At 50.2% G+C, this 14,186-nt stretch overlaps 1 protein-coding gene across 4 annotated transcripts in view; it reads right to left on the reverse strand.

Annotated features, from left to right (window-relative positions):
* Positions 1–13,781, reverse strand: part of SCMH1 (Scm polycomb group protein homolog 1) — a 63,929-nt gene extending 50,148 nt beyond the window's left edge. For 3 of the 4 annotated variants that reach the window (XM_066564984.1, XM_066564983.1, XM_066564980.1), the window contains exon 1: positions 13,700–13,781. The gene's annotated coding sequence lies outside the window, so the exon portion shown is untranslated. The remainder of the gene's footprint in view (positions 1–13,699) is intronic. The other variant, XM_066564981.1, reaches the window with a different exon arrangement.
* Between the last annotated feature and the right edge of the window lie 405 nt (positions 13,782–14,186).

Here is a 14,186-nt window from a genome sequence, read left to right on the forward strand (position 1 = left end):
CATCAGTACCCAGGCCCCAAGAGCTGAAGGCTGGGTGCCCAGCCAAACCCTGCCCACCCCATCACTGCCTCTGAGGCACGGAAAAGCTGAGCCCCTGCCCTCCTGCCAGGCTGCAGACCCCAGCTCACGGCCAGGGGCAGGACACCAGCTCAGGACATGGTTTGCTCACAGCCTGGGGAGCCCTGTGCTGGCTTACACTGAGATTCACACCTCTGATGCATTTTCCTTTTCCTCAGGCAGGCAGGCAGAGCATCCCAGGGCATCCCCAGCTCCTCCAGCACTGCACAGCCTGCAGCAACACTGTGGAAATGCACCTTAATCTAATTAAGTTCTCCCCCCACTGCTCTTGCCAACAGGCTTTTCCAAAAGCTCATCCCTAAGGGTAGTCAGATTCAATTTACCTGTGCCAGATTGGAAGGCAACTGCAGGGTTACAGGGAAGCCTACTCTGCAATATTCTTCCACAAAATGTGGCAACTGCAATATCAGTAAAACAAAAATGAGAAAATTTGGATGGAAGATGCTGTCCCATCTTTCCAGCCCTCATGAGATGCATGTAATCCCTTTATCTCCAAAGCCTCTGCTCCTTCAGAGTGCATAATTATCAAAGGAGTTAGAGCTGAGGCTCTTAATGTCTCTTCTAGGCACTTCTTTGTTCCACTCAAGGCACCAGTCACAACTGAATTATTTCCTGGGGTTGTTTGGACTTCCTATTATACAAGGGTGATTCTGGTGAACCTTGGGATGGAATCCAAGTCGGATCTCAGCACTCCCATGTTTGATTGAAAGGGAACCTGAAGGTTTGCTGACAGCGTGCCAAGCTTCAAACCTTGCTGGACAATGCCACTGCCAGCAGGCCAGAGGCTTTCAGAGACAAGAGGAAGAAAACCACCAGCAGTGAAGCTGGAAAATGGTTTTATTAGGTCAGATACATACCCACAGATTAGGACTGGGGGAAAAAAAAAAGGAAACTTTGCATATTGACAGAGGACTGTGAGAATGACGCTTCTTGGAAATCCCATGGGGCTGCCACAAGAGAATCCTGACAGTTTCTCATGATGCAAAGTGGCTGCAGGCATTGATTTGTTCCCCACAAAAGCACAGGTCTGGAGCACCACAACCACTGCAGCCACTAAAAATCCCTTCCATGTAACCTCTGCTTCAGCTGAGGTTTTCTTCACAGTGATGTTTCCATCAAACACCATCAATGCTTCCAGCAGTAAAGAGCTGTCCCTTACAAATTCCCTCAGGAAATGTGAGGGCAGCCCTGTAAGCTCCTGCCTGTCACGGGTGATGGCAGTGCTGCCATTCCAGCCTCCCTGCTGCAATGCTTCAGCTCCATTCTGGAAGCCCCTGTGTGACTACACAGGCACATCCAGTGGCATCCCAACCCAAGCAGAAAATCAGGCACATGATGAGCAGAATTACAGAATATCCTGAGCTGGGAGGGATTCATAAGGATTAATTCACGTGAAATACAGAATATCCTGAGCTGGGAGGGATCCATAAGGATCATCAATTCCAACTCCTGACCACACAGGACACCCCAACAATCCCACCCTGTCCCTGAGAGCATTTTCCAGATTGAGCTTTGGCAGCCTTGGAACCATGACCATTCCCTGGAAGCCTGTTCAGTGCCCCACAACCCTCTAGGGGAAGAACCTTTCCCAAACTCAGCCTGCTTGCTCACTTAACACCTTTTTTGCCATTTTTAATTTCTATGGTGCAGAAAGAAAAGCACTTTCAGCCTACATGAGAAATCAGAAGAATGTCAGCACACGATCTGACTCCTCCTTTAGTTTTCACACCAGCCTCGGCTCCTCTGATTTCTGCCTGACCTGTGGACACCAGAACTTTTGCTGGTCTAAAGCACAGTTCTTGCTCTCTCAAGGCATGCTTTGATGAGCCAGCTGACTGACCCCTTTCCTGGGCAGAAGCCAAAGACCAGCTCCCAGCACTGAGCATCAGCCTCCTCAGAGCCAGACATGCAGGCAAGGATCCTAAACCAAAATGCCAAATGGATGTTTATGTGGGACCTGGAGTAAACCCTCAGGAGTGATCAGCTTCCCAGTTTGAAAAGGTGAGTCAGAATTTATCTTAAACAATGATTTTAGCTCCTTCCACCTCCCTGCTACCATCCTCCTGAGCAAGACTGGAGTTTTATTTCTCCTGGTTAGTGCAAAGTCACATTTTTGGCAGCTCCAAACAAAGGCTGATAAAGATACAGCATCTCTGGAAGCACCTCCCCTCATCAGATCAGGAGAGCCCTTACATTCACACCAGGGAATATTTCTAAGTAACACTGTACAATGAATGCTGGTATTTCCATCTGCAGTACTGATCCCCTTGTGTGATCTGAAATACCTGACTGGCTGTAAACCATTATTCCTCTTTCTACCAGAAGGATTTTCTGTTATTTCCAACATCTCTCATTCTCTGGAATTAATTTTATCCTTCTATCATGTAAGAAGTGGACTGATGAACTCCAGACCTCATGACAGGCTCCTCACAAACACATTCTTGTGTTAACACACTGAGGTGTCTCGAAGATGTGATCACAAGGAACACACTTCCCTCAGCCCCTGAGCCAAGTCTCACGGGATTACATATTTTAAAAGACAAAAACATGTGAAAAAACTTGGATATACCATGTTTCTACAATGAAAATATTGATTTTATGACTTCCTTTTGAACACCTTCAGGTTGGTGGGGAGAGAAAATAAGTCAGCCCCCAGGAAATGGCAGCTGGACCACCAGACACTGCTGAGTCAGGCTCAAGAGATCACCCTCAGGGTGAGTACAAAAACCACAGACCAGTGAGAGGAACCACCACTGTGAGCAAAGCTACAATGGTTACCACTGCTCATGACTGTGGAAGAAATGAAATGAAACCTTGCAGGATTTCAGTAATGATTTCTTTCCTAGGCAAAAATAAACCCAAAAAACCAACCCACACACACACACAAAAAACCAACCATAACCAAAACCAAAAAACAAAACTAAAATAAACCCAACAAAACCAGCATGGGCCTTGGATCAAACCAAAAACATCCTGACATGTATCACTGTGAGCAGATCTTGCTCTCCACAAAGACTGAAGAGGCTGCAGTAAAGACAACATATTTGGCACACTCCAGGAACAGGATACCAGGCTGAGAGAAATGGAGAGATGAAAGGGCTTCAAATAAAAGACAAATAAGATAATCTGACTCGAGTCTGCTAAAGGAAGCCCCTTAACAGGATGAATTTTCTCAGTACAGACATGTTTACTGATGAGCTGGGAGTTTCAGCTCCGTGGCTGCCATTTCTGTAGTGAGGGGGGTGAGCACTCCAGCCCTGCAAATCCTCCTTGGAAAGATGGGGCTCGACTGCTGTAAGAAGTCCACACACTGCTGAAAAATCAGAGCTGCTTTTAAGACTGGCATTGGTTTCCAACCCACTCAAATAGAAAGAAACCAGTGCAAAACCTAATGCAGGGAACATGGAGTCATGGAGTGGTTTGGGTCAGATGGGAGCTCAAAGATCCTTTTGTTTCAACCCCCTCGACATGGGCAGGGATTCACAGCCCTCACAGCATCCTGTGCTGCTCCTCCCCAGACAGGACCATGTCCAAGGCTTGGAGCCAGTGCCTGGGCTGCCTCCCACTGGAGTGGCCCACCTTGAACTCGTGCTGATGTGGCACAGGCCTTATCTAATCACACAAATCCCCTGGGGGTAAGGAAGCTTCACTGTGCTCCAGAATTATTTCAGCAAGTCCTTCATGGCTGGTCCTACTGCTGAAGTCACTTTGAGGTTCTCCCTCTGAGCTGAGCAATGCCCATGTCCCACATCCCAGTGAGAAACATGCCATCAACATCACTGCTCTCCATGACTGCTCTGGAGGAGTTCTGGGAAAAGCTGCAGATCTCTGTTTCTTGGTGTTAAGCAGAGACATTTCTGACTGTACCTCCACAGAGCTCTCCCAAATGCACTGTAACAAAACCCAACACAGAGATCTGCTTTTTGGGCAGGTAAGGTGCCTGTTACATAGAGAAAAGCAAAGCACTGATGGACTTCAGTGCCAGTTGGGAAGAACATGCCAAAGCAAGGAACTGAATCTGTGTGCCCAAGGCTGCTGTTTCTAACACTGGACCATCTGTGTTACAGCTATTTTGTGTCAGCAGGACTCCCATAGCTAAAAGTTAAAGTCTCCAGACTTTAGAAGAGGAATGGCCTGGGTGTTAGACTGGCACAGCAGTGTACCCAATCCACTGAGGACAACTAGAAGGAGAGAAGATTTATCACACATGGGGCTCTGGCATATTCTGCCCATTCCCTGACACCCTGGGAATGGGAACCAGCCCACAGGCCAGGTTTGCAGGTACCTGAGTTTCCTCTCATGGCAATCCCAGAACATGGAGAGGTGCAGGACATGGCACACCCCACACTCCTGCGCTGGGTTATGCCCCCTTGCCTGGGGACAAGCTGGAGGGTGAAGCTGGTGCTGCAGGGCACCCTGAGGGTGCACCAGCCCGTGCAGGCATAGTGGGAAGGCCAAACTGATGCAGGCAGTACAGAAAGTTTTGCAGCAATGTGGCTATTTCAGCCTGCACTGAGCCACATGCCAAAGCTAAGAGCTATTACTGAAAGCAGATGGCTTACAGGAGACCTTGAAATGGGATTCTGCCCAGGGCACTTACAGAGTCACCCCTCACAAAAGCACACACAATAGGATGCTTCAAGGTCTTTAAATAAGAATTTAAACAGGAGTACATTAAAAACCAGTGCATGGTTTCCATATCACCCCCAGACAGGCTAGTACAGCCCCCCTTGCACAGCCAGCTGTGGCTGCTTTCCCAGACAGCAGTTACAGGGGTGATGGATGTGGCCCCAGAAAGGGCTCCAGTGTGAAAACTCTTCATGGTTGACACCCAGTAGATATATGTATGTATAACATGTTTAATCAACCTTATCCTTAATTCTCTACTGGACTCTATTAAAAAATGAACTCTTTATGGCATGGAAGATATGGAAGGACAATGTATTCCTATGGAAGGGGAAACAGGAGGCAATCCAGAAGGAAAGGACTGGCTTCCAGTTGTGTCTCTATTGGAAATGTCAAGACAGACTGTGCAGTGATGCTGCAAGCAGGATGTGAGAATTCCTCAAAGAAAATTTTGCATTAACTATTTCTAGTAATGTAAGTTTGATAAAGTTTCAGCAGAACATCCTCAGGAGACCATGAGCAGGGAAAGGCAGCTTGAGGGGGAATAAAAAACCAAAGGGATGGTAATTAGGGGACACAACAGAAATGTAAATGAGGAAAACTCTGCAAAGAGAGGGGAAGGAGATGACCCAATCCCTTAAAGTAAGTACCCTGTATCTCACAAGCACGAGGGAGGAGGGTGATCCCCAGGGAGAGACACACGGGGCAAGAGTTTCCACTGAAATGGCAGGGAGGGAGATGAGAGCTCAGGGAGCAGAGCAGAACAAACCAGCCCTGAAGAAAAGGTGAGGGACAAAATCACCACCCTCTAATGAGCTAAATACTGAGACATGGGGGATGATGATGGTTACATACACTTACAATTACATTTTCCTTCTCCTTTCCTTCTATAACCAACCTTAAAAATTAAATGGAATGCTTAGCAATATCCCCTGGGAAAATACAGGGATGAAACTCATCCTCGAACCTCACATGGCATCAAAGCAATCGCTGAGGATGTTACTGGAATGCCTGAAGTGCTCTCTTTCCTCATCCAGCACAAAGGAATGACCTTCCAAGGAGTTAAGCATTTCTTACCTTCCTGAGGTCCAGCACCAACACAAACATCTCCCTACTGACAAAGAGGAGGAGGGAGGGGGGCACAACTCCAGTCACACTCAAGGCTGAATCCTTCACAGATCCACATACAAATCCCTGTCCCTGACTCAACATCCACACAGCCAACCTTCCCAAACCTTCCAAACGCAACTCCCTCTGCCCTCCCTCAGAGGAGATCCCTTTAATGTGTGTGTGTGTGTGTATATACAAAAATCTACCCTTAGAGTGACACAACCCAGGGTCTCCCTGGCAGGAAGCACAGCCAGACTCCCCTCCAACCCTTCCAGCAGCTGATTCTTCTTATGCAAACAAAGGACAGATGAGGAATAGTTCCTACTGATCTGCCCCATCTGCTAAAGAAATGAAAAAGATAAAATCTCCAAACCCTCAGGGTATGGAGCAGAGCCACAAAACCTGGATTTACCCTTTTGGAGCGGAAGAGGAGTCAGTCTCTGCTGCTTGGAGCACTGAGACAGAGATAATCCAGCCCTGAGAGAGGATGTCTGGGGAGGGAAGGATGTGAAAGGATCATTCCAGCCCAATCAAGGCAAAGGGCTGCCCAGGAGAAGAGCTCCTCAAACTCACTGTACCCCAAGGGAATGGTGTGCCAGGGCAGGAAACAAGTATCATTGTTTTATTTTCTCACCCATGTAGAGAGATATTAATTCATCTATTTCTGAGGAAAAAGAAAGGAAATTGTTACACTGCAACATGTTAAGAGAAACCAGCAGAGCCAGGCTCACTGAGGATGGGTATTAATTACTGCTTGCTATTTTTAATCTGTGTATAACTCTGGTCTTATCTGTGACTTAAGATAAAATCCCAGTATTCAAAACCATGTATCTACTCAAAGAGAAATATCATCTACCGGGTACAATGTCTGGATACAGAAAAAGTATAACATGCCCATCAAAATTACACTCAATTTTAATAACAAAAGAAAGAACAATCTAGATGTAGACAGAAATATTAGCTCAGGAGAATTACTCCCAGAGAGGAAAAATCACTAGCCAGTTCCTGCAGGAAACCCTGAACAGATTGCTGTTAATTATGTAAAGAAAAAGTTCTTAGGCTGCTTTACATTCCTGAAGGGCCAAGAGTTTGGACAACTAAAAAATATCCTGTGAGGCCCTTCACTGTTTTCTGTGCAACACACAGTAGATGCCAATAAAAAACCCAAATCATAACCACAAGCAACCAAAAGTCCATCCTGCATCTCTGCAAGTATGTTCAGTGTCTGCCAAGGAGCTAATGAAAACAAGGCACTCTTACAGACTGTATCTGCTCGACATTCAAGTACCTGCTGGACATTTTGTACAGCTTATAAAGCCATAAAATATCACAGGGCATTTACAGATTTTCCAGCTGACAACAATATGAAATAAGTGAGCAGCCCCAGAACACACTGAGTCCTCTGGTCAGGCACAAGATAATGCTGAACAGATACCACTACACACACACACATATATATATATAACTGGAGACTCTGCCAGCAGTGTGCAAGACATGACCAAAGCTCATGGTGATGGAAAGGGAGTCAAGATTCAAACCCCCCCCCATAACGCTGGAACAACAGTGGCACTGCCCAGATCTCCAGTGCAGGGCTTGGATAATGCCCAAGGCAAACAAGTTCCTCCTGCCCTCTCCAGGCACAGCAATTCAAGTGAGCTGCTACCTCCTGCCATGCTGGAGGAGATGTGGCACTGCACAGCCAGGTAAAACCCTCCAGTGTGGGGCTGTGGCAATCACAAATGACCTCAGGAGTCAAGTGACAAGCCAGGTCAGCCAGCTGCCACGCTTTACCCCACTTGTGGGAAGAGTTAAGGGCTCCAGGTGAGCCCTTAGGTGGTGGAACTGATACCTGCTGCCCATCACTGGCCAATATCCTCTGCACATAACAAGCAGGACAGCATTTTTCTTCTCTTGGTAGCTCGCCAGAAGAGAAGGTGAAATATCAAAATGATAGGGTTAAAGTATAGCAATACCAGCCTGAAATCAAGCAAAGCTCCTTAATCTCAGAATAGTCAGGCACTGGAGTGAATTGCTGAGGAAGGAGGAACCACCATCACAGGAAATCTTAGAACACCCTAGAGAAACCTCCAGGAAACATTATGTATGGGTGATCCTTCAAGGTCACTTCTAGAAACACTGAAACCACAAGACTTTCTGCATAGGTACCTCCCTGATCACACAGCCACTGCACAATTTTAATGGCCTGCAGCACCTAAGATTTGCTGTAAAAAGACAAAAAAAAAAAAACAAAACCCAACCACAGTCAGCGTGCAGAGAGCAGCAGTCTCTGGGCTGTGTGAACAGCCACTCGACTTATTTTTAGAAAGTAGAATTGGTACAACTTCCTCCTCAGTCCACATCAGACTCCATCAGCTCTTCTGCTTGCTCTCTACTCCACTTAACTAATGGGTACAGAGCAGAAATTTCTCCTACCTTATGCATTGCAGCTGGGCAGGAAAGGCACGAGTGGGGAGCGAGGGGCCCTGCAGCAGTGAGTGCAGGGAGGCAGCACTGCTGGGAGATGCCCAGGACTCTGCAGAGCTCCCCCAGGGCATTCAGCCTGAGCTCAGGTAGCCACCCTCACCTTGAGCCATCACCTCTGCAGTCCAGCTGGTACCAGGGACATTCAAGTGCACTGTGGGGACATTTTGTGCCACCCAGAGCCAGAGCCCAGGTTCCTGCCCCAAAGTCCCTCCCCCCTGAGAAGAGCTATGGAGTAACCATCCACTACTGATTGTCTATGAAGAAGACAACTCCAGAAGTTAATTAATTCCTTCTAACTACCATAGGAGTGGCTAGAAGTGAAACACAAGTCCAGCATAACTCAGCAGAAATCCTGGCTTTTACTAAGGAGCCAAAATACTAGCTGTAGACAGGTGAGAATCCGGTGATTATATGTGAGTGTCTTCTGAAAAATCTCTGAATATTTAAGATAGATATACACATGTAAGGTTGTCAATGATAATGAGCCATGCTAAAGTTGCTGCTCATCCGTGTCCCCCACGGTGTGTGCAGCCCAGCCTGGCCCCTGGCCTGGCCTGGCTTGGCTTGGCTTGGCTTCCCCACAGCTGCAGGGACACAGGGAGGGTAGCAGGCCCTGGCAGCAGCCCAGGGAGGCTCCCCCAGCCAGGAGGGAGCGAGGGGGAGCAGGGAACACAGGCTGCCCTGCTGCTCACCGCAGACACAGCTGGACACGCATCCATCCCACCACCGAGGGCTCAGCATGGGGGGGAGGAGGAGGCAGGGGCTGCTCCAAACGGGAAAGGGAGGGAGGCCAGGAGCAGGGACACCCTGCAGCAGTGGCACAGGGGAGGCCAGAGCAGATGGAAGCTCGTCAGGCACTGGCAGCAGGTGTTCCAGCATGAGGTGACTGCAAGCAGCAGCCGATGGGACCGTGGCTCACTCAGTGGAGCACAGATGGGCTTCACCCTGTGCAGCCTCTGCCAACACTGGACTCAAACATTGTAAGTGTCCCCCATCTCCCCCCAAGCACAAACCCCATTTTTCCTGGCAGGATCTTTTCCTGTGGTCAAACATCAGCAGCACCCTGAGGAATCAGAAGGGTGCACCTACTCCTCTCCACCCCCAAGCAAACTGCAGCAGATGTCACTCCAGAAATGGGTGAACCAAACTTGTTCCCCTGCCACAATATCTACAAGAAAGGATCTGGATCGGTATCCAGTGAAACCTGGAAGGGCCAGGAGAGAGGAAGAATTGCAGGAAACTCAATGGGCAAAGATTGAACTTCACAGATTTCCACTACCATCTACTCCTACAGTTTCTGTTGCTGAAAACAAACCCCAGCCACAGGGAGATTTCTGGGCTGTTCCCACTGTGGCAGCCTGGAAAATGTACAAGCTAATTGGAGCTGGGTTACTCCAAGCACACTGGCTGGGAGGAGGCACCTCCAGCAGGAGTTTCTTTTCCTACTGGTGATAACACCATTCAATTTCTAATACAAACAGAAAAAAACTTCTGAGCAAGAAATGGAGAGCGGCAGAAGCACAAGCTTGTGCCAGGGAAAAACAGTCCTGCCTGAATTCCCACGTCAGCTCCCTTGTGCTGGCAATGACCACACTGACTGTGCTCTGTTTCCTCATCTCCAGTGACATATTACCAACCAGGCTGTGGAGCTGCAGGGGCCACTTCCCTCTGCTGATCAAGGCAGCTCTGAGGAAGCCAAGTGCTTTAGATTCATTCCCCAGACATCACCTGTCCATCTGGCCTGTTGGACGAGGCTGCCACGCAAACAGCAGAGGCAGCAAAACAGACATTCATCTCTTCCTTCAGTTCTCAGCCAAATTCTTGATTTTTTTGCTCAGGATGAGTCTGCATAAAAGTGTGAGATTCAGTCCAGTGAGAGCAGAGGCACACACAAACTCTGCTTAAATCCCTGCTAGAGAGGCAGAAACATTTGGTAGTGAAGACTGCAAACTTTGTATCACAGTGTCTAAATCTGCTAGAGGTGGTGTGTGTAAGAAACCTCAGTAAAAGAGCTAAGTATTACTCTGTTTTTTAAGGGAATTGAATGAAAATAGAGATCTCTGGGAATTAAGTGTTTTCAGCAGCAGCCAGGCTGCAGTGATGTCCCTGTACTGATCTCTCCTTCTGCTCACAATTGAAACCACCTCTGAAATGTCCTGCTAAGGGAAAATGCCACCCAGGACAGAGCACAGCTTTACAAAGAGGAGGAGGTGCTGATCTCTGGTGCTCAGGTGTCCCCACCACTCTGACACCACTAGTTCAAGTCACTGGATTTGTTCACTCCAAGCCCAGTGAGAGCTGGTGATACACAGGGAAGATCTCTTGTGCTTCCTGCTGCTCTCAGACTTGCACTATCGGGTTAAACACAGTGAAAATGTTTTATAACAGCTTCCACTGGTAGATATTTAAGCTGGGTAAGAAAGGGATTTTTTACAACTGTATTAAAGCCAGAAAAAGCATTTCCTTTAGGATTAGGCTGTGCTATCTTGTAAATGAAGTGGGATGAAACATTTATGTCCCAGCTTGGAGTGCAGGTGCTACACCCGGATGTAGTGCTGGGGTGAAGGAGGAGTCAGAGCCACAGCTCTGTTACACTGAGAGTTCAATTGTGGAGATAATTTTTACCTTGGCATGTCTCTGAATTATATATATGCAGGAGATTAACCACCTCACAGGAGAAGCTGGCAGCCAAAGTTGCTGCTCTGTCCTCAATGCATCTTCCCTCACTTGTCAGGGACCTCTCCTTGCCAGGAAACTTCTCAAACATAAATGGATGCATAAAATACTCAAAATGTTTTTCTCTCATTGCAAAAACTGAATTGCAGTAGCAGGCAAGGAAAAGAAGAAAAGACAGGGTGGAAGATGCAAACATTACAGCTCAAACAAGAGCCCCAGACACACCAAGGTTTAACTCAGCGCAGCTCTGAGCTCATGTTGCTATCATGCTACTCCAGATTTGCAAACAGGAGCTCACCAAGCACGCCAAGTCCTGCCACAAACACACAGTTAACAGCACAAACAGGCAAACATATGATCTGCATTCCTTGTCACGTAACAGTGCTGAGATGTACCAAAAAGGGGTCGTTTGGGCCCAGCTTATTACAACTGCTGGGCAGAGTCCTGTTCTGACTGACCACGGCACTTTAGGTGAAGTGTGAATGGGAGCAGAACCCAAGTCAGAGACAGAGGTCAGCTAGGCTGACATGCCCATGTGAGAAGAAGGGAGAAACTGATCTTGCTCAGCTCAGGGAGAGGGAAAAGAAGTCTTCAAACTTTTCTAACTGAGCTGCAGACACGTAGGAAGTGGAGTGATGTGTGGAGTAGGGTGCTCTCCATGAGCTCTGGACATCAGAAAAAGAACAGGTTTAAAGTGCAAGACAAAGACTTAGATTAAACACCCCAAAAAATATCTGTAATGATGGGGAGGCCTAAGTGTTGGCATACACCACCTGCACAGGACATGGAATTGCCAGCATGAAGAGCTTAAAAGAACTATTACTCAGGAAGAGTTTAGAAGCCCACCTGACCTTACCCAAGATTGGGAAACAACCAGGACATCTCTGGAGGTACCCGATGTCTGAGTCTACCAAACAAAGTTTCAGACATTCCTTTAAATCAGACGTAGGGCAGGGACAGAGCACTCCTGTCTAGACTGAAGCACAGCTACTTGATGAATAAGATCATCATTTAACACCTTAACAGGATCTTTTACTTATAGACACTATATTGTCTGGCAAAATTCATCAGATTTCCACAGAAGTGCCCCAAGAAAAGCAGTTAATCAAGATGCAGAATTGTCACTTGCTAAGATGTAAATACCAAACCAGGACCAAGACTCAGCATATCTCTTACAAACAGAACACACTCAAACTTTAAATTAAATGAATACTTTAAATAGCACAGAAATACCTGCATTTCCCTCGTGCCCATTGGAAGGGACTCCCTGATTTCCATCTGCATTTTCATACCATCTACTGGGCAGATCCTGAACTACCCACCAGCCCATGCAGGGCTGCATACCACGGCAGCTTGTCCCAAGCTGAGACCCCCATGAGCCGAGTTTTGTTCCCCATATTAACCCCAAACCACATGCCGGTGCCTGAGATGAAGCACAAGGAATGACACCACCATCCCATGCTCCCAATATTCCCAGCAAACACATATGGACAGCACAGCCTGGCCAGCAGAAGCTGAGAGTAAGAGAGGAAGGCGACAGGAGGAGGCCCAGCCCGCAGCGAACCGAGGTGGGAGAACATTTTCCCCCAATATTACTGGCTGCGAACTGCAGCGACCACATGGCTGTTCCCAGCCACTCAGTGCACGCTGTTTACTATAAACAACAACAGTAAACACAAACTCAGCCAAAAAATCAAAGCCGGAGACCCCAGAGCTGGGTCTCCACATCCCGCGTTCCCCATGGAAATAGTTTCAGCTGCTGAACCTAAACCACCCGAGGCCCAAGGGAGCCAAGCTGCTCAGTGCATCCCAAACTCAGGCTGCCTGCTCAGATTTACCAGCTCTACCTTCAGTCATCCACACTCCAAAGTGCTGCCACAGTTTTACACCGGAGCTTCAAAGAGCTTGCGGATTAAACCTGCGCGACAGGAGCCAGCCGTCACCGGGGTTATTTTTAAACATCTCACTGTGCACGAAACGCTCAAATCTTGTCTCGCTCCCAGCTCTATCCCAGCGCTCGGCTCGGGGCGGCTGCGAAGGAGGCGCAGCTTCTCCCCAGGCACGGTGGTGATGGGATTTCTCCGGCTGCTCCCCGGGGTCACCCCTGCCACCTCCAGCAGCAGGACCTGCTCGGAGCACCGGGCACCACCTCCACACACACACTGGGGTGACAGCACGGTGTCACCGAGCCCTGAAGGGCTCGTGGGGGAGGAAGGGCACAAACCCCTGCGGGCAGAGCTCCAGACAGGGCCACCTCCTGCAGCTCGGTCCCGCTTTCCCTATCCGGCCAGGAGCGCCCGGCCGGTACCGAAACGCGCCGGGGAGGGGGCGGCTCCGGCCGGCCCCAGAACCGCTCCGAGGCCTCGGGGCGAGGCGGTACCGCGGCTGCCCGAGGCCCTGCCCGGGGACAACCGGCACAACAACAAAGCCCTGGAAGAGGCTTCCCCGGGAGGCACAGCCCGGCCGGGCAGCCGCGGGGCCGGGGAGCCCCGGGGCGCTGCCCGGCCGCCGGGAGGGCCGGTCCCGGACGGGCACCAGCAGGTGCGGGCGGTGACAGCCTCCCTCGGCCCGGGCACCGCGCGGAAGCGGCGGCCGGGCCGCGCTGACAGGAGGGATGAGATCCGGGCCGGGCTGCGGGCCCGACCCCCGCCCGAGCCCCGCCGCGCTTCTCCGGCCGGGCCGGACCGAGCCCGGCCGAGCCGCCCGCCCTGGGCCGCCCGCTCACCTGCGCGGCCGCCGAGCGCTGGCGCTGCTCAGTCCCTCGCCGCCGCCGCCGCCGCCATGTTCGCGCTGCGCAGGGAGGCGGGGAGGGAACGGGAGGGAACGGGAAGGAGCGAAGGGGGAGCGGTGGGGGATCGGGGAGGAGGGACCGGCGGCCCGGCCCGGCCCGGCCCGGCCCCGCGCCGTCCCCGCCGCCGGGACGGCTCCGGCCAGCGCTGGCGCTTCGGCAGCTGATCGGCCGAGGCTCGGCTGGGTCGGTGCGGCTCCACTCGGCTCGGCTCGGTTGGGTTCGGCTGCGTTCGGCTCGGCTCGGCTTGTCTCGGCACAGCTCCTCTCTGGTTCGGCACAGCTCGGGCTCTGGCAAGGCTCGGCTCCGCTCGGTCTCGGCTGGGTTCGGCCCGTCCCGGCTCGACTCCAGTCGGCTCGGCTTGGCTCGGCTCGGCCCGGCTCAACCCGCTCGGCTTGACTCGGCTCCGCTCGGCCGGCTCGGC

This window comes from Molothrus aeneus, chromosome 23 (assembly GCF_037042795.1).
Source record: "Molothrus aeneus isolate 106 chromosome 23, BPBGC_Maene_1.0, whole genome shotgun sequence".
In the NCBI taxonomy this organism is placed as follows: Eukaryota; Metazoa; Chordata; class Aves; order Passeriformes; family Icteridae; genus Molothrus; species Molothrus aeneus.